Raw genomic sequence first — 23,941 nt, forward strand, 5'->3', positions numbered from 1 at the left:
GACTACCATGAAAACTTTATTACCACACCATAACATGTGCTGAGAAATTAGATCCTTGGACTTTGCAGAACTGAGCTGTTTCCATTAAAACTGCTAAGAAAGTGTTCAGACAAGAAAAGAGCTACCATTTCTAGATGCAAAGAGGACATCATGCATTCACATCTATGCAAGCTAACTATAATTTGAGAAGAAAGGAGAAAAGCAGTAAATTACAGTAATAAGAAAATGTGACATTTCTATAGCCCAGTCTTTGCATGCATGGGGTTCCTAGCATAGGCTAATAGGGTCTACTTTCTATCTCTCTCCAAGTTGTCATTCAGAGATCCTTGGAATGCTTAACTTTCTAGTATTCCAGATGAGGAATAGGGTGCGACTTACACTAACCTACAGGAAGGTTTGCCTGAGTGATTAAACCATTGAAAACACACACTTGGCCTTTAGAATCTGAAACACACTCAGGATGCCTCCTAGTTCAGTTGGAAGCATATTTGCCAAACTCTTTGCCAACTTCATTATTTCAACCAAGCAAAACAAAACAGCTGATCAAGGCCCCGATAGTAAAAATTAGACCTGTGTATGTATGTCAATTCTCCACTTATTAACTGTGTGTTCTGGTGAGTTTGTTTAACTTACCTGAGCCTTAGCTTCTTCAGTTGTGGAAACTCTGGTTTAAGCTGCACATGACTCTTAGATTGATCTGAACCACAGTGTAATACCACAGCGCAAATCTGGCACAGACAAGCTTCCGATGGGCAATCAGTATTAGCTCTCTCATCCTCATTGATTTCTATCTACTGTGATATTCTGAGCAATACTGCTATTTGCTCCAAGGCTGAGCCAGTCATCATGGCAGGTGATTTTCACACAAACTGGCTAAGAACTAAGGCCTCTAGGAAGAAGTGTTAGGACAGTTGGAGGGAGGGTGAGAAGTTTGAAAATCTTATCCTATTTTGGAGGGAGCAGTAGAAATCACAGTAGTAGACTAGCTTGAATTGGTGGTGATCACACTGTGACTAAAGTGTCACCAATGAAGTGTCAGGAAAATGTGCCTCTAGGTATTGCAGCAGCACTGTTGTAATGAATGTTAGTGTAATGATTTACTGCATACCGTCCATAGGGATAAATCTTAAAATTGCCACACTCCAGAAAGAAACCTTAGCCTGCAATCTTAGCCTATGTGACATGGGATCTTGTTTTTCCGTCTTACTTTTGGAAATTCTCAACATTACCACACCTGCCAATATTTTATGTTTATGTATTTTATGTTTCTAGCCACAAAGCTATCTTTCTGAAACTCCTGTTTCCAGAGAGGTATACAGTATACTGGTCAAAAACAGGATTCAAGACCCACAGTAGCTCAGTGTACCTGATCTACACTAGCCATGTAATATTGGGTGGTTATATGTATTGCCAAGTTTCACAGTTGTGCCAAAACTGGCATGACAATTTTTTAAGTTTATTTGGGTTTAGGTAACTTTTTTGTGCATATACGCATGTGTGTTCAGTCATGTGTGCACATGAGTATGCATACGTGCAGATGCCAAAGGACAGTCCCTGGTGTATACTTTTCTTCTTTTGTGAAAAGGTAGGGTCTCTTACTAGTTCGGAACTTGTTAAATAGACTGAGTTGGTTGGCCAGTGAGATCCAGGGATCAGCACTGGGGTCACAGTTTCAGACTAATGCATCTAGCTGAGTGTAGATAATTTTTACATACAGAATATCTCTTGACATTTATAAATTTATAGGACTATTTGTCATTAATGGTTTTGTTTATTTATCTTTGCTTAAGCAATATATTATTACACAGTTGGTAGGTAACAACAAGAAAAATGAATTGTTTTACAGAATTTAGAGGTCAGGCATTGAAAGCAAGCTACATAAAGCTACAAAGTGTGAGCAAAACTCTTCCCTCTGGAGGCTCAGAGAGAGAATCCACTCCTTGTCACTCTGAGGTCACAGTATCTGCTCCTGTCATCACATTGCCTCTGCTGTTCCCTGCTTAGATCTGCCTCCCTCTGATAAAGAAATGTGTGATGGCATGGAAGGATAATGCTGGGCAATCTCTCTACTTCAATATATTCAATTACAACTGTAATGATTGTAGAAGTTAAGAGTCACTGATACCAAAGATTAGGAAGTGCTTAAACAACTTGGAGGGCTTTACGCAGCCCAATACAGCCTCTTAGTTTCATGCTAAAATATTTATAATTCCTCATCTGTTTGTTGACTCTATGTATATTATGAATATAATATTTAATCATTTATAATACAAATATTTCTCTAAATTGGCATTTTATCTTTAAATGTGCTCACAGCTTAAACCATTGTAAATAGTACCCGAAGGTGACATAGTCTAATAAGACAAAGCTGTTTAATGAAAATAAGACAAGGGGAATAATGATGAAGTATTTCAAATGCACTGAATCTTAGGTCTTTATACAACAGAGAGTAACTTTTATTCCTCCTAACTTAAGAGTCTTAAATCATAGTAAACAGTAGATGATGGATGCCCCTTTGGAGTGTTATCAAGATTGAAGCAATCCCTGTACCCTCAGTAATGCGCTTGCCTGAGGGAATAGGAAAGCCCTACACTGCAGTGATCATAGCCTGGAGTGTTATCATTCTTCTTTTTTGGATGTCTTTTGTGCTTTCATGGGCTTACAACTAATCATCAAACTGTTGTTACAGACATAAGGGTTTACAATTCCTAAAATGATCACAGAAGAGGCAATAAAGAAATTTGAATGTGATTAGAGTAAAGTATTTCTCAAAGAAATGAATATTTTGAGAAGAATTATTCAATAAAAAAAATAAGTGACGTTGGGAAGGGATATCCTGGGGTATGTGGGAAGTGGGATGTGAGAGTTAGGCAGGTATGATCAAGATACAACACAAACATTTATGAAATTGTCAAAGAATGCCGGGCAGTGGTGGCATACGCCTTTAATCCCAGCATTCAGGAGGCAGGGCCAGGCAGATCTTTGTGAGTTCAAGGGCAGTCTGGTCTACAGAGTGAGTTCCAGGAAAAGGTGCAAAGCTACGCAGAGAAACCCTGTCTCAAAAAAGCAAAAAAAAAAAAAAAAAAAAAAAAAAAAAATTGTCAAAGAATGAATAAAAAATATTCCCAAGAATATTAAGTGATAACTTCAATTATTAGAAATTTAAGAAAAAGAAAAGTAACCCAGATTAAATAAGGGTATATGACAATACTTGATTGTGCAGTGAGTGTGTATGTGTGTGTGTGTGTGTGTGTGTGTATGTGTGTGTGTGTAAATATATGTCTTTCAAATGAAACTTTTTCTTCTTTTTTTTATTATTATTATATTTGTGTTTTAATTTTACACATTAGCCATGGGTTCCCCTGTCCTCCCCCCTCCTGCCCCCACCCCTACCTTCCCCCTATCCCCTCCCCTCCATTCCCATCTCCTCTAGGGCCAAGACTCCCCTGGGGATTCATTTAAACTGGTGGATTCAGTACAGGCAGGTCCAGTCCCCTCCTTCCAGGCTGAGCAAAGTGTCCCTGTGTAAGCCCAAGGTTCCAAACAGCCAGCTCATGCACTAAGGACAGCTCCTGGTCCCACTGCGTGGATGCCTCCCAAACAGTTCAAGCTATTCAATTGTCTCACTTTTCAAATGAAACTTTTAAGAAATGTTTTGCCTATTTTAGAAATTTACTATATCCTTTTTTTTTTTTCAAGACAGGGTTTCTTTGTGTAGCTTTGTGCCTTTCCTGGATCTCTTCCTGTAGGCCTCCAGGCTGGCCTCCAACACACAGAGATCTGCCTGCCTCTGCCTCCCAAGTGCTGGGATTAAAGGTGTGTGCCACCAACGCCCAGAAAATTTACTATATCTTGATGAAAAGAATTTTGAATTTAAAATACTTACATGTTCATTGTACAACCAAAGGTCAAAACCACCCCAGTGGTCTCCATGAATAAATAGAAAGTGGATATATATTCAATGGAATATTATTGAGCTTAAAAAGGAATACAGTTCTTACAATGGCATTTCATATGTGAACTTTCAAAACAATAGGCTGAGCGAAATAAAGAAACAGGACTGGTTAAATGTTATATAGCACTATTTGTCTAAGCCCTACAGAACAGTTGAATTCATATACAGGAAGCAGGATGGTGGTGGCCAATCATAAGAGGGAAGGACAATTCTGCAATCAGTGCAGAATTCAGTCTGGGCAAGGACAGAGCTCTGGAACTTAGTCATGAGAGGAATGGCACAGCGGTGTTGAAGTGTTCACTATCAGTGATTGGAGAATTAAAATGGTTAAAATGGTGTGCTATGTATATTTTTGCTACAATAAAATAAAATAGAATGTGACAAGTGAGGGAGTCTCCTTGTACAGTGACAGTATTCAATCATTTTCATGATGTGAAGTTTAAGGATACTGAAATTGCTCAAAGATGGCATTATCATCATTAGATCCTAACATTTTATTATACTGATTCATTTTTATTGTATTACATATTTCAGTGTTGAAATGTCTGAATTCCTCTGTTCAGTGTACAAGCTTGCAAAAATACTACATTTAAATTCTCTTTCCTGCAGTAGTCTGTAAGGTGTATAAAATAGCTTGTTGCCCACACAAATGGCTGGAGTATTATGACCACAGATGTGGTTCATGAAGTTTGAGACTGTTTTCAGTTATAGGCAGTTTTTTGTTTTGTTTTGTTTTTGTTTTTGTTTTTTTGAGACAGGGTTTCCTTGTGTAGCTTTCTGCCTTTCCTGGAACTTGCTTTGGAGATCAGGCTGGCCTCGAACTCAGAGATCCACCCGCCTCTGCTTCCCAAGTGCTGGGATTAAAGACATGTGTAACCACCGCCCGGCTGGCAGTTTTTACTGGGATTATTAAAAACCAGTCTCTCAACCTGGTGGATTCAGTACAGGTAGGTCCAGTCCCCTCCTTCCAGGCTGAGCAAAGTGTCCCTGTGTAAGCCCAAGGTTCCAAACAGCCAGCTCATGCACTAAGGACAGGTCCCAGTCCCACAGCCTGGGTGCCTCCCAAACAGTTCAAGCTATTCAATTGTCTCACTTATCCAGAGGGGAGTCTTGTCCCTGGAGGAGATGATAATGGAGGGGAGGGGCTGGGGGGAAGGTGGGAGTGGGGATGGGAGGGGGGAGGACAGGGGAACCCATGGCTGACGTGTAAAATTAAAACACAAATATAATAAATAAAAAAGGAGAAAAAAAACAGTCTCTCAATTGTCAAGCAAATTATGTTTTAAATTACAAAAATATGTGTGCTAGTATTTCATATGCTATAGTAAATTAAACTATTAATTAAATTTTACTTATGAAACCAAATCTTCTAATGTAAATTAAAACATTTGACTGTAAGTATTCAATTACTGGTATACGAAATAAATTGACATTTGATGTGAAATATTTGCTAAACCCCAGAGAACACTGGGATTGGAGGTGGAGGAGCGTCTGTCTTAGAAATTATTCTGGTCTTAAAAGAAGCAAACATTAATAGAGACTTTTCAAAAGCTTTAGGGCTGCTCCAAGAGTGGAATAGAAACCCTTGGGTCCCCTATCAGAAAATGGCATTCACTTGAGTCTTAACAAAAAACAAAACAAAACAAAATAAGTAAAAAGGCCAGATCCAATGAAAAGTGAAATAATATACAGAGAGTGGAATGGACATTTTTTTGTTTTTATTAAGAAACTCATTAATTATGTATCATTAAATACCAAGACAATTCATGTTGTGCACTGAGATCAAATTTCAATCTTTACTGTAAGAAAAACCCAATTTTTTAAAAAAAAAGGAAGTCAAAATTTCCTTCCTGATTAAAAAAAAAAAAATCAGCAAACTAGATGTCATAGAGAACTGATGTCAGCCATGTAAACATGGAGATATTCAAACATTAACATAAACTTGTTTGGAGAACTGATTTAATTGTTTAAACAATTCCTATACACATGTGTATATACATTCATATATAGAAACAGATTTGAAATGTTGTGTTTAAGTCAAAGGAATAAGAACCACACAAAATGAAGTAGAAATTCCCCATGAATAGGAAGTATTTTTCATTTTAACTGGCTCATGCTCTCAGAGCTGTCCTTAAAAAAAAATGTCTGTGTGGCTCTCAGTAAATTGTCCTCATGAAGTGCCTGGTTTTAAAATGTTTGTTACATACTGAGTAGAAGAAAGAACAATGATTACAGCTTTAGTATGGGGCCTGTTAGTGCTGAGCATGTCACTCACTGCAAAGCCTGGGAATTTTATGTCAACTTACATTTTTATGCATTTTGCATAGACTCAACTCCTTTAACTGTGCCTTGCTATGTCTTGAACTAAACAAGTAATCGGTATAAAAGGTAATCTAGACTTCCCAGTGACGAAATTGACAGGTTAGCCCCTCAAAAAAAAAAAAAAAAAAGAATAGTAGTGGTTCATCTCTGGACTACAGATTTTCAGATCAACAATCCTGTGACTGCAATCCAAGGCTCAGCTTTCAAAACTGTTGAGCAGCATACTCACTAAGACATTCAAGCTGTTCCCTTTTGGAATATCCTATCCAGACTCTACTGTGCTTTCTAGTCCTTTATGACTCTGATAGACCACTGAAAGTTGCTAGATGATATTAACAACTGTGTCCTGCCAGAAACAATAGATTTGTTTACAAAATGTATATTTAACAAAGTTTGATTTATTTTCGCTTTAGCAAGGGAGGGTAAACTTGAATAAAGTGCTTTAAAATGGCACTACCTATTTCAACAAACCTATTTCAGAACAATCAAGACTCACTTCTTATCAACCTTTACCATGTTTGCACATTCCTTAAAGCTTTGATGAGTATATCAGTAATGTGAACTAATTTGGCCAGGAAAAATATTTTTCAATCAGACATTAGCATGTTTTATACACATGGCTGCACTATATTTTTATTAAGAGGTGATTGCAAAATTTGCAGAATTACTTTACTTGTATTTATTAGTGAGAACATGTTTGTACTCTGTAGTAGTATTGAAGTCCAAGTTTCCCCAGTCAAGCAGCAAAGGTATCAGTTCACAACAGCCACCAAGAAACATGCAAGAAGTCCAGCTGCCATGAACCACAACCGTCATTGTTCTAACAAGAAGAGGACACTTTGTGTTTTATTTCTACAATAATAATTAAATACTTGTCCCAGTATAACATTAAACCTATCTTCATATTGAGTCAGAATTAATCAGAAAGTTCTGGTCATATACGCAAAATTTAATTAATCTATGCCTGGTTATACTTCGCAAACAAATGCAGTATCCTCCCAGCCACCTTGACTTCAGACTGTGGTGGACATGAATACATTTGATGTACTCTACACATTTCATTCACAGGAGGGTGTATTTTCTCCAAAAAGGAAAAAAAAAGAAGAGAAACAAAACCAAAAAACTTCACCTATTTCACTATTTTACTTTCCCAAGACAATTCATTGGTATGCAATATGAATATATTTATATTTTATGTGTCTTTAAAGAGGTAAATAAATTGTCAAATAAATCTAGTTTTGGTTAGGTTTTAATAATGATTTTTCACAATTGTTTGAGAATTTCATACAATATATTGTGATCATATTCACCCAACTATCCCAACTCCGGCACAATTTCCCACCCCGTTCACCTAGCACCATATTCTGACTGACTCTTCTCTCCCTCAAACCCTTCACATATAGAGTATATTAGCCTATTAATCTTGCACATTGGGATTGGCATGGAGTATGGTAGATATATGAGGGGTCACAGCATTAAAGAAAATTGACTTTCCTTCTCCAAGTAGGAGTCAAATGACAAGGGCTCGTGAGCATTGAGACTTTGTGCTACTTCTCTGCTGAGATCTTGAATTTTTGTCTGGCTTGAACTTGTTCAGGTCTTATGCATGCTGTCACAATCTCTGTGAGTTTGGACGTGCATTCACTTTGCGTATTTTACAAACCCTATTTCCTTGAATCTAACCATGACCTCTGTCTCTTACAGTCTTTCCATCTTACAATCACCCCCTCGTCTGCACAGATCTCTTGAGGGGAAGGGTATAACACAGACTTGCTTTTTTTTTTTTTTTAATCAAAGTCTCTTATTTGTATACTGACCAGTTGCATTCATTGCCATCTACAAGAATAAGTTACTCTGATTGGGCCTGGAATTATCTGGATTTTTAATTTTTTTTTTTTCCGAGACAGGGTTTCTCTGTGTAACTGTGTGCCTTTCCTGGATCTCACTATGTAGACCAGCCTGGCCTCGAACTCACAAAGATCTGCCTGCCTCTGCTTCCCAAGTGCTGAGATTAAAGGCATGTGCCACCACTGCCTGGCAGGATTTTTTAATTTAAATGCAGCTTACCACAAGATTCTTTGTCTAGTTTACCTCGGTTTGAAAAATTTTATGATGGAAGGTGATGCTTGAACAAAATCCAGGTGAACAGCCCAATCTGAGGGCTTCATTCAACTTGGCCACATCATTTGTATTTTCATTGAATCTGCAGTCAAATTCTACTGCATTTTCCATTTACCTTTCAAAATACATTGCTTTTAGGATTTGGGAACTTATGATAACATTTCTAACAATTTTTATCTCTAGAATGTAAATAAGTAGATTCCTTTACAATTTTTAATTGGTTGCTTTTTATAAACAATGCTTATTACTATTTCTTGTCATGTTCAGGTGCTGACTGTTACCAACCCCATACAAGTAAATGAGAATTTCATGACTGACTAGGGCCACTGGGACCTGCCACTGTGATGTCTTTTTCTTGCTTCAAGATATTCAGTCAGATTTTTTTTAATAATGATGTTTCATTTTGACAGCTTGGAAACAGCCAGATTGCAGAAGACACTAAAATGCAAAAATGTCTCTGCAATAATCCTGCATCTCTCACATAGTTTCTAAAGCTGTTTAAAGCTGGGAATGGGGATCACTGGTAGATGACTTGCCTAGTATGTGAACGATCCCAAGTTTATCCCCAGCTCTGCAAAAATTAAGCAAAAGAAAAAACAAACACAGTTGTCTATAGCAATCTCCACAACGTCTTGATCCATAAGAAAAAAATAATCACACAATTTTCCATATGTGGTATTTCAAATTGTGAAATCTTCATGATTTTTCTCTTGTGTTAGCTAGAAAATATATATTGTGTTGTCTGCTTCTATCTATTTTATAGGTTGAGCAACACAATCTCACAATGTAGGCATAGTACACCCTGGAAAGAGGATGACTTTAACAATTGTTCTCTGTTTGAACACCATCACTGGACACTTTTGTTTGCATTCAGGCATTGTAAAGAATGACAGGTTTCAGCCAAACCTCCATGCTAGTCTCTCCCAGGACGACATTTTCACCTCCCTTTGGTGAAGAGCCTTCATGGTCCCAGAAAAGATGAAATAGAGAAAATTAAGAGGAATGATGAAAGAAAAAAACATGTAATGAATGCCTTACAAGCAGCTTAGAACACTAGTAGAGCCATCCTTGAAGATCAACTTAACAAGTCAAATCGTTGACATAGATTTTCAGGAAAGCCTGTGAAGGAAGGTCACTGGTACTTTAACATCAAAATATTTCATCCTTCTGGCCTTCTAGCTACCATAATATGACTATATATACAGACGTGAAACCCAGAATGGCCTTTGCCATAGAGAATGCAGGAAAGGGGGAGGGGGATGGCACCCCCTGAAGCACTCTCCATTTTGTCCATATTGTATACATTAGTTCATTTAATCTTCTTAACTTTGAAGTCGATAACACTTTTATTTTCCATTTCAACTTAAAGTGAATGCACTTGAGAATTATGAAAGGCAAAGGTACAGACACTGCTGGAGCCTGCCTATAATACAGTTCCTTACTCTCTAAACATCTAAACACTGGCTGTAGCAGAAAGCTACCCTAACCATCTCAGTGGTCTCTGCATATATATGCTTGATCTTCTGAAAAGGGTGCTTTGAGCGTTGTGTTCTCCTTACCCTAGAATAAAATAATCATCTCAGATAGAAGTTAAGACTTCCAAGTGAAAAACAAAACAAAATTTGCCCACACCTATCTGTCTTAAGGTTAGATGGAACATATACTTGGTTATAGTGATAACTTCCAATGTGTGTTTGCAATGCGTTGGTGCCTTCTAGACTTCCTTTTTTATCTGTGAGCAACTGGTACCAAGGTGAAGACACAGGGCAAGCAGCAGCGGACACAGACACAATGTGGATAATTTATCCTTGGGACAGCAAACCCCCTAGGGCTGACATGGAGTCCAAGGGCCCTGTCACTAGCAGGAGGTTTTGTAACCTCTCTAGAACATCTAGCAACATGTCTTAGTAGAGGAAACAGAATGAAGAGTGAGATTATTCCCTGGAAAAGGGAGTGCTGACTGTTACAGACCCACTGGAGGCTGCAGGAGTACAATGGTAAGATTCTCAGAATTGATTATGATCTCTAAGAAACTGTTCCCCAATACATCAAGACGTTCTCTGTGGGAGCATAAAACTAGGGAGATGAACTGAAGATAGTAAATTATTAGGAAAAATGAAATCATCAGTTTTCTAAAAGTTGAAAACTTTGTATGTAAATAAAACTGTGCCAATGTTGTCATAAGTATTCCTGTGTTAATTTTCTAGTTAGGACCATTAAATGAAAAATGGAAAAAAAAAAGTCAGAAGCAGGTTTTGGATATCTGAATTCCTAGACAGTTGGCTGTATCCATTTGAAAGTTAAGAAAAATCAAGGACTCCCTTAGCCTCCTGAGTGCAGCATGGCAGAGAAGATTTCCTTCATGTGATAGAGAAAAGAAGCAACCATTTGTGTCAAATTTGTAGATCTGAGTCTTTGAGAAACTTCTGTCCAGCATAGCTTGGTTGGAGAAAAGCATAAACCACTGTGGCTGTGCGCCTGGACAAGGCCAGGAGGCAAGAAAAACCTTATGATCACACGGCTATGAATTTGGTTTCTCTCCTAGAATTGCCGTCATGGTCAGCAAAGACTAATATTTAAAGAAATTTTCTGGAACATACACATCAGTGGAACACAGCTGAAATGGACCATAGTGTGAGCTATGATACCTCAGGCTTTCAGTCTGTGTACTCATGTGAGATTCCAGAACTGGAGAAGTATCTGCCATTTTTTTTTCCTGGCAAGGACTAATTAATTAACTTGGTAACTCAAGACAGTTCTTAAGACTTGTTAAGGGAGTTTCTAGAAAGCACAGTTTAGGACTCCTGTCACACTCACATTGCTGAGCATATGTTATTCCCCCCACTGGATTTTAATTAATTGGCTCATTTTGAAATTAAAGTAAACTTAGGAGGGCACTTAATCTTTGATTTCTTTATACATAGGGTATAGAATTTTTTTCATTTTAAAGCACAAAGAACGTGTGTTTTTTCACCTCTATTTTGTAGAGTGGCTTTGGTGGACATAGCATTCTTGGCTGAAATGCCCTTTTGCTATTTCCCCTTTCAGGCTTTTTGTAAATAACTGCTTTAAGTAGATGATTATAAAATGTATTGTCTGTGCTGGGCACTTTTGAGAGCAAAAGTTCAAGCTATTGTTAGTAATCCTTCTATCTATAAAATACATTAACAATGTACTTGGTCATCAGACACATCCTCAGCTCAAGTATCATCCAGGCACTAAGGAGGAGGCTGCCCTCAATCATGAACTTGGCCTAATACAAGTTGATGAGGAAGTTTACTTTTAAAAATGCATTCTAAGAGGAAATATTTAAATATAGCTGGTGAAAAATTGTCATGTGTTTTAAAGTAAATAATTTGAACGGGTATTAGTCCAAATGAAGTATATGACAAATTGTAATATGAATTATACTGGTAAATTTCCATGTGCTATTTGTGCTCACTGAGGATACAGTTTGCAAACATGAGACAGTCACCCTGCCCCCCTCCAGCCTCAGTCCAAAGCAAGTTTATTTCAATTACCATCCCAAACTCCCTGTCCTGGGGTAGCCTGCCCATTGTCCTTTTACAGGGAAGTAAAGCATCTCAAACAGATAAGGATGTTAAAATCTCACTCCCCAGAGAATAACTTGAAGGTAAGCTATTTCCAGTAGAGGTTATTATTGCTTATCCTGTAGCTGACAAATGTCTATAATGGAGATGAGAAACGCTAAGTCCATTTATGGAGAATCCACTCTGCTCTGCCTGGAAATCTCTCAGTCAGTACAGCAGAATATCTGCTTCAGCAGGGTTTCCTCAGTCTTTCCTACTCAATGATGTAAGCCCAGTCTACTGATAGTATTGATCTATCTGTTACTTGCTTTTTGTTCTTTAGCATTTGCTCCTACATGATTAATAAACTTACTCATTCAAAACCCAAAGTAGATCAATCCCCACACAGACCATACACATTTACTAATGCGTTTTTTCCCAAAATAATATATCAGAAATAGTAAATTAAAAAATGGCTTTCTGAGATAGAGTAAAAAGATTTAATACTGTTATCACTATTTCAGAAAAAAAGGTCAAAAGGTCAAGAAAGTGCATATACTCCTATGTGTGAGTCTGTGTGTTCCTGTGTGTATTTGTGTATTCAGCTTCCAATGGGAGTCTATGGGATTCTCTGTGACATTAAGCAAGTAATTTAAATATTGATTGCCTCAGCTTTACCATATATGAAGTGGCTAAAAGGATGGAATTTTCATTATATAATGTTGTTCAGAAAAATTAATATTTCTAAGATGTATAAAATAAGAACAACATATAATCATACAGTATATATAGAAAGCCTTTACATTTTTACTGTGATGCTGAAAATAGAACATTATATCTTCTGATAATTTATTTTAATAGCATTCACTTTCATTTCTAACTCCCTTGGCTTGGCTTATATACAGTGACATGTAGCTGTCATTAGCAGACACATGCATTCTTATGTGCATTATTATACTGTGAATAAAACCACTTAGTGCCATACTTAGCACGTAGTCATTCATTCTAGCAACAGCTGAGAAATATATCCTTGGCTATCAAACCTGCAGTGTTTATTTACTTGCTTCTATACTTTGACTCTTTATTTATTCATGTAGCCAGTAGTTAACATGCTTTTACTTTGTGCCAGGCAGGATATGGGAACACTGCAGGAAATATTCCAGACTAAGATGCCACTTTTAGCTTTTTTGCTTTTAGTAAAAAGAGTTGAAAACATAAACAGATTTCACAGAAGTGTGTTTGGTGGGAGCTCAAAGAAAAAGGAAAGAGGAAACTAGTATCTTTAAGAGCATTAAGGATGAAGGAGGGACATGGTGGTAAAGTCGCTGTGCCAGGATGACCCCTGAGCAGTGCCTTGAGGATTGCTATGAGAAGACTGTTGATTTGCAGAAAATCTGTGGAGATAGAGAAAGCAGACATGGAGGTCCTCAGGGTTTCTGGGAGCATGGGAAGGCCAGAATACCTTAAAACCTCAAGTAATAAATGAGTAGGAAGGAAGATACCCAGGTCATTTGGAAGCAGAATGAACAAATTAGAGCTGCCATCTGGAGACCAAACAATCATTGGTTGTAGGGTTGGAGCAAAGATGACATGAACTGGAATAAAGAATTCTACTTTTGCCTTTAGTTATCAGGGGACACAGAAAACAAGTCCAAACTGTATGTGAAACATGCCTGGTTAATGGAGATTCTGCTCTCCTACTGTGCTGTGCTATATAACCAGCTTTCTGTGATCCTATAGTTCTCATAGGGGAGCTGGAAGCTAAGCAGCTGAGTCAGGGGACAGGGGTAATATGTTTAGGGTTCATTTGTTCAATTAATGAATATTACTTTATGTTATGACAGTTTAAAGATAAAAGAAAGAGGAGGTAATTCTGCATGGATGGTTCTCATCTCAGCATTGCAGGCAATTCATGGAAGCTACTCAAATATGGGCCTTTCAAGTTCTGAACTTCCTAGGATTGGAAAACAGAAGCTGTGTGAGTGTGGAAGAATCATGCAATTTGTTTCTCAGTCTCCTCATTTATAACACAGTAACTACCAACAAGCTAGTTACCTCTGGCTGTTACTTGCACATAGTAAGCCAATGGAAGTGTTATTGACAATGAGGTTTGTGATGAAGCATATGGATTGCAGGGTGGAATTTATCAAAATATCTTGATAACTAGATGGTCTTTCTTTGAAATGCCATTCATAGTTGTCCTGGTGGCAAATAGATCATTTTAAGTGCACAAATTGATTTACTTTAGAATTGCTAAAATGTTCCTGAAAATAATGGCTAGAAGGAGGGCTGACAGGCATACGCTATATATATTATCAATTTATTTGACTTCCTATTTGGAATGAATGTCCAAATTAAAGGCGATTCAACATATGATATGTCATAATATTTTGTAAATGATTCACATAACTAGGTTTCAAAAGAGAGGCTAAGAATTATTCTGATTTTAAATAATATCTATAAAAGGTGCAAAGTCATGTTTGAAATTACAGCAATGTGATTATTGAAAATAAAATAGTCTACAATTTTTGGCTAATAGGTAAAAGATGAAATCCACTGTATCAGTCTATTTCTGCCATTAAAGAACCTTAATTAGACATCTCCAATTACGTATGCACATGCCAAAATATGAGCACTCCAGCAAATGAAAAATTTACATATACAATGTTTTTAATCAAAGCACCTATTTAATTGTACAATTATCTGTTTTGCAACACAAAATTTGAATTCTGTCCTTGTGATTCTGCATTTATACAGGTGCCCAATTATTTTGTTGGCACAACCTAGAAATGCCTGCTTGATGTACTATGATGTCAGTGCTCTTCCATTTATGGATGAAATTTTTCTTGACTCATAAAACAGAACTTATTGGATCAACATAGAAGATGCATCTTCTTTCTACTTGTAACAGGAGAACTTTGTTTCACTTCCATTCTCTGCTAAGAAAGCAAGATATTATGGGGGGTGGTTTTTTCTTTTTTCTTTTTTTTCTTTTTTTTTTTTTTACTCATACAATTTGTTGCTTTCTCCCTTCTTATTTGGAATTTGCTTCAAAGTTTGAAAATGACTCAGGTTCACAGGAAGAAGCCTTCAGTGGCAATAATACTGAGTTCACTCAATTTTCCACATTGTTAGTCCCTAAATGATGGGAGTAGGCTGTTGATCCCTGCCACTTGTAAGCAATAGAGAAACTGTAGAGCTGGTAAAATACCAGATTTATAGTCCTGAAGACAGATGTTCTCTGTGGAGAAGCTGGAAAAGCCTTGAGAAGCAGTGAGGCAGAAATATATTTCTTTGTGGTCTTTCTGGACAATCAAGATTCTCCTTGGCTCTCTGAGCAAGGTGCAGTAAACTGAGTGACCTGCTCACAGAGACAGAGCTCTAGGGATGTTGCTCTCCAGTTACATCATATGGGCAGGACAACTGGGATATGAGCTGTTTCAGTTGTGAAATGATTTACCACCTTGTACAGGGGCTCCACATTTCAGATGGGCTATAGGTAACATTGCAGTCTCTTGTCTTCTGGATTTTCAGAAAAGGACTTTATGTCTTTTGCACAGTCTCTGAGGATTATGTTGAGACATGATGTGACAACATAAGCACAAAGTCACTGGCTTATTTTCTCCCTACTTGTGAGTAAATGTGTGCAGGAAAGAAGTTACTGAATTAGGCATGGATAGAAATCCAGTTGGTAAATCTCTAGCCTGGCATCTTTGCTTTGACTCCAGAAAGATTTGTAACCAAACTATAAAGGAATCCTTTCAATGCCCCTGGATTCTTTAAATCTAGGCTTCATTGTCCCTCTCAATATTGAGTTTTCTATAATGTATTTCATCTTGGGTATGAGATGGCCCAATGCTATTGGCATATGCATAGGTCAAACTATCTGTGATCTCAGCAATACCCTGTATTCTGCTTTTTGTTTAGCTTTGAGACAGGGATTCTCTACATATCCTGGCTGTCCTGTAACTCACCAGGTAAGCCATGTTAGCCTCAGATTTACTGAGATATCCCCCCCTTCCAAAGAGGTACTCTGCCTATAGAATGCTGGAATGATTCAAGGCACATACCGCAATGCCTGTTTCTGTGTTATTTTTCAGTCTTTGCTTTAAATTCCCCAGGGACCAAATGCACTGTTGTAATAAAAACTATTACTGTCCTAGGCTATCTGCAGGGGCCTGATTTTAAGACCACCTGTGGAAACTAAAACCTACAGATACTCAAGTCGTTGAAATGAAATGCAGAATATTTGCACATATCATCTTGTATATATGATTTACAATGTCTACCAGTGTCAATAACATGAAGTTGTTTGTTCTACTGGATTGTCTAGGGTATAATAACAAAGAAAAATCCTGAATTCCTTCAGGAAAGATACAATCTGTCTTTTTTTAACTAGTTTCACCCAAACAATAGACTTCAAATGCAGTTTCCACAGCTATGGAAGGCTGACCATGCACTGTAAGATCAGAGTCAATGGACCTAGTGTCAGAATTTGAATCATGTCCCTAGGTAGTCTTCCTCTTGTATAGTCTCTCTCTGCATTGATTTTTAGCTCAACTCTGTCACTTAATATGACAAAAAGAGAGGCACTTGCATTAGGCTTGTTCTTTAGGACACTCATGGAAGTGACTTGTGTATTGTATGACAGCCAGGCAATTCTGCTAGAAAGATATATCACTTGAAATGCCTCTGGAATATGTACTACCATGTAGGAGGCAAAGACACATACAGGAAAGTGTCATCTCCAGGGGTTTAAATGTGACCTCATGAGGGACCCACCAACATCTGATGGAATAGAGTATTTGCTCATTAAAATGTGCTGCTCTCAGAATCACAAGAATAATTATGTCAGATCATGTTGTCATGATACTGATAACAGCACATGGGTGGTTGGGTTAGTGCACTGTACAATACTGATTGATACAACTTAGATCTATTGCATGCTCTGTTATGCTCTTGATATGGACTCTGGTGAATTGTTTATTTATCTCATTTCCATTTTGACAGGCTGAGAAATAATTGTAGTATATCATAGCCCATGGAATGAACTAAGGAAAACAATCAGTGTGAAGAATTTAGCACAGTGGTTGAGTCAGAGTAGCACTTGATGAATGACAGTAGTTATATTAATTACATTGTCACAGTCATTACTCCCATTATGACAGTTTCCACAACTACCAGTACCAATAACAACACTAAAACGAGACTACTTATAAGCAAGATCATTCCAGATGTCCTTAATATCTATCACCACAGAGAAAGAGAATCTATTTACTAGAATACTGTTTATTTGTTTGTGTTTTTCTGCCTTGATATCTGAAGAAGCTGAACAATCAAACTACATTCTTGTCCATTAGCATTTCTATGCCAAACCAAAATAACTGTATTCTATTTTAGGGGAACAGTCAAGTATATTCTTATGCACAGCAATGGTAATAATGTCTGCTTGGCTAAGATCATAGACTCCCTGTGAGCACTGTTTTTACCTTCTATAATTTGTCTATTGTGGCACAATGATGTGAACATCTTTAAATAGGTTGAAGTAGGAACATATGTTTAAATCTCATCTTATATTTCATTCACTTTCATATCACTGTACTCAATGAAATTGACTTTTTAGAATCCTTGTTTACCCTGGATTAAGTAGAAATGAGAGGGAAAGTGGTCATGACCGAGCTAGTTCATACCCAGGTCTTTTCCTGTATGGCTTAACCAAAACTGGGTGGTTTACTCTAGTCCAGTATAGTTCTTCTGATAATGAAGAAAGTGCACACAAAATATATTAAAAATCAAATAATGATTCCAAGTCAAATATGTGAAAATTAGTGTTCTTAATAGATAGAGGAACAGAGAAATAAAGGACTTAACTGGTATTGTGATTCAAATGGACTTAATCAATATCTACAGAACATTCCATGTAACAAAAAAGAATATACCTTCTTTTCAGCACCCCATGGAACCTTCTCAAAAATCGACCACATACTTGGCCACAAAGCAAATCTCAACAGATACAAAGCAATTGGAATAACCTCCTGTGTTCTATCAGACCACCATGGTTTAAAATTAGACTTCACAACAACAAAAACTACAGAAAACCTACAATCTCATGCAATCTCATGGAAACTGAATAATGCTCAACTGAATCAACAATGGGTTAAGGAAGGAATAAAGAAAGAAATTAAAGACTTCCTAGAGATCAACGAAAATGAATACATCACATACACAAACTTATGGGACACTATGAAAGCATTGCTAAGAGGGAAATTCATAGCTCTAAATGCTCACATAAGGAAGTTGGAGAGTTATTGGATGTGGCACTTTTTAGTGTGCTCATTAGGCCAGTGGCTTTGGCATCACTTAAAAATTGACTGAAATTTGGGCTCAGTATTAGATCCACCTTACCAGAACTGATATTTAGAAAGTTAATTTAGGTGATCCTCATGCTTATTATTATTGAGTTATGCTGTGGGTTGTTCTGTATGTTAAATGTGTTGCTCTGATTGGTTAATAAATAAAACACTGATTGGCCAGTAAGCAGGCAGGAAGTATAGGTGGGACAAGGAGAGGAGAATTCTGGAAAGTGGAAGGCTGAGGCAGAGAGACACTGGCAGCTGCTGCCATGACAAATGAGATGTAAGGTACTGGTAAGCCACGAGTCACATGGCAACTTATAGATTAATAGAAATAAGTTGATTTAAGATATAAGAAATAGATAACAAAAAGTCTGCTGTGGCCATACAGTTTGTAAACAATATAGGTCTCTGTGTGTTTACTTGGTTGGGTCTAAGCATCTGCAGGACTGGCAGGTGAGAGAGATTTGTCCTGACTGTGGGCCAGGAAGGACAGGAGAAAACTCCAGCAACAGAGCTACTCTAATATAATAAATCATTTTCTACATCTATTGTTCCCTAAACCATGTGTCATATAGCATCCTATATAGTTGACATTTATTCCTTTTTCTAACCCAACATTTATGCAGACTTTTTCTTCATCTTATTTTCTTTCTACCTTGCTTCTATTCTGGCCATCTCATTTTATATAAAGCAATTTAGGATGAGGAAAGGGAAAGCCTATATAACAGATTCCCATTTAATTTTTCCTATGTATTGCACTGGTTAAGAGAAAAATTAACCCCTCTTTCTTTTTTTTTTCTTTGTTTAGTTTGTCATTTTACTTTTAAAAAATATTTTTATTTTATAATTAACTTAATTTCATATATCAGCCATGGATTCCCCTGTCCTCCCTCCTCTCACCCTCCAGCCCTCCCCCCCATCCATCCCTGATTCCCACCTCCTCCAAGGCACAAAGATACCTCCACTGTAGACTACTGGCAATGATTGAGAGAGTGCCTGAGCTGACCCAATATATTGTTCACATGGCTGAAGACCCTGGCTGTCATGATAGAACTCTCATCCAGTGTCTGATGGAAGAGGATGCAGAGATCCACAGCTGAGCTCCAATTGGAGCTCCAGAAATCCCTATTTCTTAACCTGTTCTAAACTGGTAAACTCAAGGCAGGAAAGACTAACCATCTAATATAAAGTCTTCTTTTAAGTCCAGCAGTAAGTTCAATGATATACAGAAGTACAGTGATGCCATGATTACACAAGGTCACAGACAAGAAGAGAAGCTCCCCTGAGATCAATTTAGTTGGTACAAATTATGACTTTAATATTAATGTTTGATAACTAATTATCTAAATTAGGAAGTAAATTAAATAAGTTAACGTATATAAGATTTTTTTTCTTTTTGTCTTATAGATTAGTGCAGATTGTGCCACTAAGTGTTGGGTATTTTGCTATTAATATGCATAATACAAAATATTCTGATCATTTTTCATGGGACACTTTAGTTTTCTAATTAAAAGATTTGATATAACTTCAGTAAATTAAATTTCTCTGAAAACAACATTCTTTGTTGGCAATCTTGTTTTCCAACTTTGCCAAGTCTTATTTTCAAGTGGAAGGGATAAAAAGACAAAACAATGTACTGTAGAATGCTTTATGGGTTTTTTGCAGGAATATCATTTAATCGCATAGCCCCAATTCATACAAACAAATAAAGTTATTTAAACCTTAAAAGAAAAAGCATCTCACACATGTCAGAAGAGGAGAAAAAACAGGGGAAGAGAAGGAGGAAGCAGAAAAAGATGGGAGGAGAAGCAGAAGGAGGCACTTACCTCAGTTGTTCAGTTAGTGGACAGGTACCATCATCTGAAAAAAAAATTCATATACTGTGATCATGAATAGTATAAAATATAATTGTTTAAAATCCATTTTGTAAATCTATAAGTGCTGTGGATATCGCTCTGTATAAATAAAATGCTGTTTGGCCAGTGGCCAGGCAGGAAGTATAGGTGGGACAAGAGAGAAGAGAATTCTGGGAAGTGGAAGGCTGGGGGAGGAGAGACTGCCAGCCACAGCCATGACAAGCAACATGTAAAGACACCAGTAAGCCACAAGCCACGTGGCAAAGTATAGATTAATAGAAATGGGTTAATTTAAGATAGAAGAAGTAGATAACAAGGAGCCTGCCATGGCCATACAGTTTGTAAGCAATATAAGTTTCTGTGTGTTTACTTGGTTGGTTCTGAGAGTCTATTGGGCCTGGAGGGTGAGAGAGATTTGTCCTGATTGTGGCCAGGCAGAAAAACTCTAACTGCATATAAGAACAAAATTAAACAAGTGAAGAAATAGATGGTGTGATCTTATTTATGTATTCTATCATCACCATTTTAGAATAAGGATAGTTAACCCATTGTTTTCAAAATTATTTTCAGAAACATATCAAGTACATGTATATTATGAAGAAATTTTTATGATACATATGTTTAAAAGGTAAACACAACCACAGAGATGCCTATATAACAGTATTGGTCCAGGCATGAACACAGTCTTGAAATACCTTAATACACAGCTCTGATGTCATATACATTGCTTTTATAAGCTATGATCCTCACAAAAGATGACAAAATAAACAACAGAGTGTTCAGGGTCTTTAGTCACACATATATACTCTAATTTTATAAGATTGTTTCTTTAGAATCTATCTCCCACAATTTTCCACTACACAGTTTCTTAAAACTTCCTTCCTTCTTTCCTTTCTTCCTTCCTTCCTTCCTTCCTTCCTTCCTTCCTTCCTTCCTTCCTTCCTTCCTTCCTTTTATCTTTCCTTTGCCCTTCCTTTCTTCTTTTGTCCTTCCTTTCTCCTTTCTTCTTCCTCCATCTCTCTCTCCACTCATCTTTTCTTTCCTTTTTTTCCTTTCCTATTTTCTATCTCACTAGTTACTTCCCTCCTTTTTACTTTCACAGTATTTTAGTTCACTCCTAATGCCCTACCTCAGCATTCACCCATCCTATAGGGCAAATTAAATGATGTCTTCATGGAGAAGCTCATCTTGAGAGCTAGAGAAGAAATTACTCTACTTTCAAAGTATTTTGTCCATATTTTGTACTTTCACTTTACTAATTATGATTGCTGAATGGGTTAGTCACAAATGTTCTCTGTCAAATGCTGTCACAGCATGCACAGCTACTCCATAATTTTATAAGGTCCTATATTGATTCAAACAAGGAAAGATGAAAATCTCAATCCAGAGATTCCACCTGACTCTTGATATGGGTTTGTCTAGATTTTCAGCTAGCATTCCAGTGGTTCTTCAAGTGCCTCAAGAATTTGAAGAGCTTTGAACTTTTATCTATTTTCTTCTTTCTTTTATTTTCTTTACCTTAGATTTTTGAGAACCATGATAGTTAATCTATATATTTCCAATCACTTTCATATCTACCTTACATTATTAAAAAAACCTTAACCATGTAATAAACCGAATTAAGTCACAATAGTATAATATTATGAGTTAAAATGAGTAAGGAATAATTTTTCAAGACTTCTTTTATCATTTGTTGAGTAAATACTTTTCTTTTTTTTTTAAAACTTTTTCGTTATTATTATGTGTTTTAAATTTTATACATCAGCCATGGGTTCCCCTGTCCTCCCCACTCCCGCAACCAACCCCCACCTCCCTCCCAGCACCCACCCAATCCATTCCCATGTCCTCCAGGATCAAGGCACCCCTGGGGATTCATTTAAACCTGGTGGAGTCAGTAAAGGCAGGTCCTGTCACCTCCTTCCAGACTGAGCAAAGTGTCCCTGTGTAAGCCCAAGGTTTCAAACAGCCAGCTCATGCACTGAGGACAGATCCTGGTCCCACAGCCTGGGTGCCTCCCAAACATATCAAGCTATTCAGTTGTCTCACTTATTCAGAGGGCCTGATCCAGCTGGGGGCTCCTTAGCCTTTGGTTCATAATTCATGTGCTTCCATTCATTTGGCTATTTGTCCCTGTGCTTTTTGCAATCTTGGATTCAACAATTCATGCTCTTGCAGACCCTCCTCTTTCTCGACAGTTGGACACCTGGAGCTCCATCTGGTGCCTGGCTGAGGATCTCTGCGTCCACTTCCATCAGTTATTGGATGAGAGTTCCAAGACAACTGTTAGGGTGTTTAGCCATCTGATCACCAGGCTAGGTCAGATCAGGCTTTCTCTTGACCATTGCCAGCAGACCACAGAGGATATATCATTGTGGATTTCTGGGGACCTCTCCAGCACTCTGCCTATTCCTGTTCTCATGTGGTCTTCATTTATCATGGTCTGTTATTCCTCATTCTCCCTTTCTGTTCTTGATCCAGCTGGGATCTCCTGCTCCCCTAAGCTTTCTTTCCCTCAAATCTTGCCCTTCATTACTCCCACTGTCATCCAGGATGTTCATGTAGATCTCATCCATTTCTCTGTCATTGGGTGATCCTTGGGTCTTTCCTAGGGTCCCGTTTTCTAGGTATCCTCCCTGGAGTTGTGTAGCAGTCTAGTCATCTTTGTTTTACATCTAGTATCCTCCTATGAGTGAGTACATACCCTGTTTGTCCTTTTGAGTCTGGGTTACCTCACTCAGGATGATTTTTTCTAGATCCATCCATTTGCCTACATTCCTCATGATGCCATTGTTTTTCTCTGCTGAGTAGTACTCCATTGTGTATATGTTCCATATTTTCTTTATCCATTCTTCAGTTGAAGGGCATCTAGGTTGTTTCCAGGTTCTGGCTATTACAAACAAAGCTGATACAAACATAGCTGAGCAAATGCCCTTGTGGTATGATTGAGCATTCCTTGGGTATATGCCCAAGAGTGCTATAGCTGGGTCTTGGGGGAGATGGATTCCCAATTTTCTTAGGAGGTGCCATATTGATTTCCAAAGTGGCTGTACAAGCTTGCATCCCCACCAGCAGTGGAGGAGGGTTCCCCTTGCTCCAAATCCTCTCTACCATAAGCTGTCTTCTGTGCTTTTTATCTTAGCCGTTCTGACAGGTGTAAGGTGGTATCTCAGAGTCATTTTGATTTGCATTTCCTGGATAATTAGGGATGTTGAGCATTTCCTTAAATGTCTTTCAGCCATTTGTACTTCCTCTGTGGAGAATTCTCTGTTTAGTTCTATAGCCCATTTCTTAATTGGACTGTTGGGCATTTTGATGTCTAATTTCTTGAGTTCTTTATATATTCCTGATATCAGCCTCTGTCAGATTTGGGGTTGGTGAAGAACTTTTCCCATTCTGTAGTCTGTTGCTTTGTCTTTATTTAAGAAGTGGATGACAAGTAACCATATCCCCTGTACTATTCTAGAATTTTCAGAGAAGGTGATAACCATGTGTATGTCTCCTACTTCCTATGCTATGGTGTGGAGAAGACAGGGAAAGAAGCTTCATATTCAGGTAAACACAAGAGAGTGAGATAATTTTAAACAAAGAAGAATGATACAGAGCAAGCCAGCTTTGCAAGATAGAAGTTCACATGTAATCAACAGAAATAAAATAAGAATATTATTGGTATCTAGTACATAGAAAAAAGTGATAATTATAAAACTAGGAGGTATGTGGAAACAGAATACAGACTGCATGGAAGACCATTGCTATAAAGTTTGCATATAGCCAAAGGGTCTTGAAGAACCACTGGAATGTTTT

The 23,941-nt window shown here is 37.5% G+C and overlaps 1 protein-coding gene across 37 annotated transcripts in view; it reads right to left on the reverse strand.

Annotated features, from left to right (window-relative positions):
- The window catches only part of Ptprd (protein tyrosine phosphatase receptor type D), a 2,001,112-nt gene that overhangs the window by 1,043,753 nt on the left and 933,418 nt on the right, over nucleotides 1–23,941 (reverse strand). For all 37 annotated transcript variants that reach the window (XM_036177144.1, XM_036177143.1, XM_036177148.1 and 34 more), the window contains one exon: nucleotides 20,111–20,144. The gene's annotated coding sequence lies outside the window, so the exon portion shown is untranslated. The remainder of the gene's footprint in view (nucleotides 1–20,110; nucleotides 20,145–23,941) is intronic.

Source organism: Onychomys torridus, chromosome 2 (genome assembly GCF_903995425.1).
Source record: "Onychomys torridus chromosome 2, mOncTor1.1, whole genome shotgun sequence".
Classification (NCBI taxonomy): Eukaryota; Metazoa; Chordata; class Mammalia; order Rodentia; family Cricetidae; genus Onychomys; species Onychomys torridus.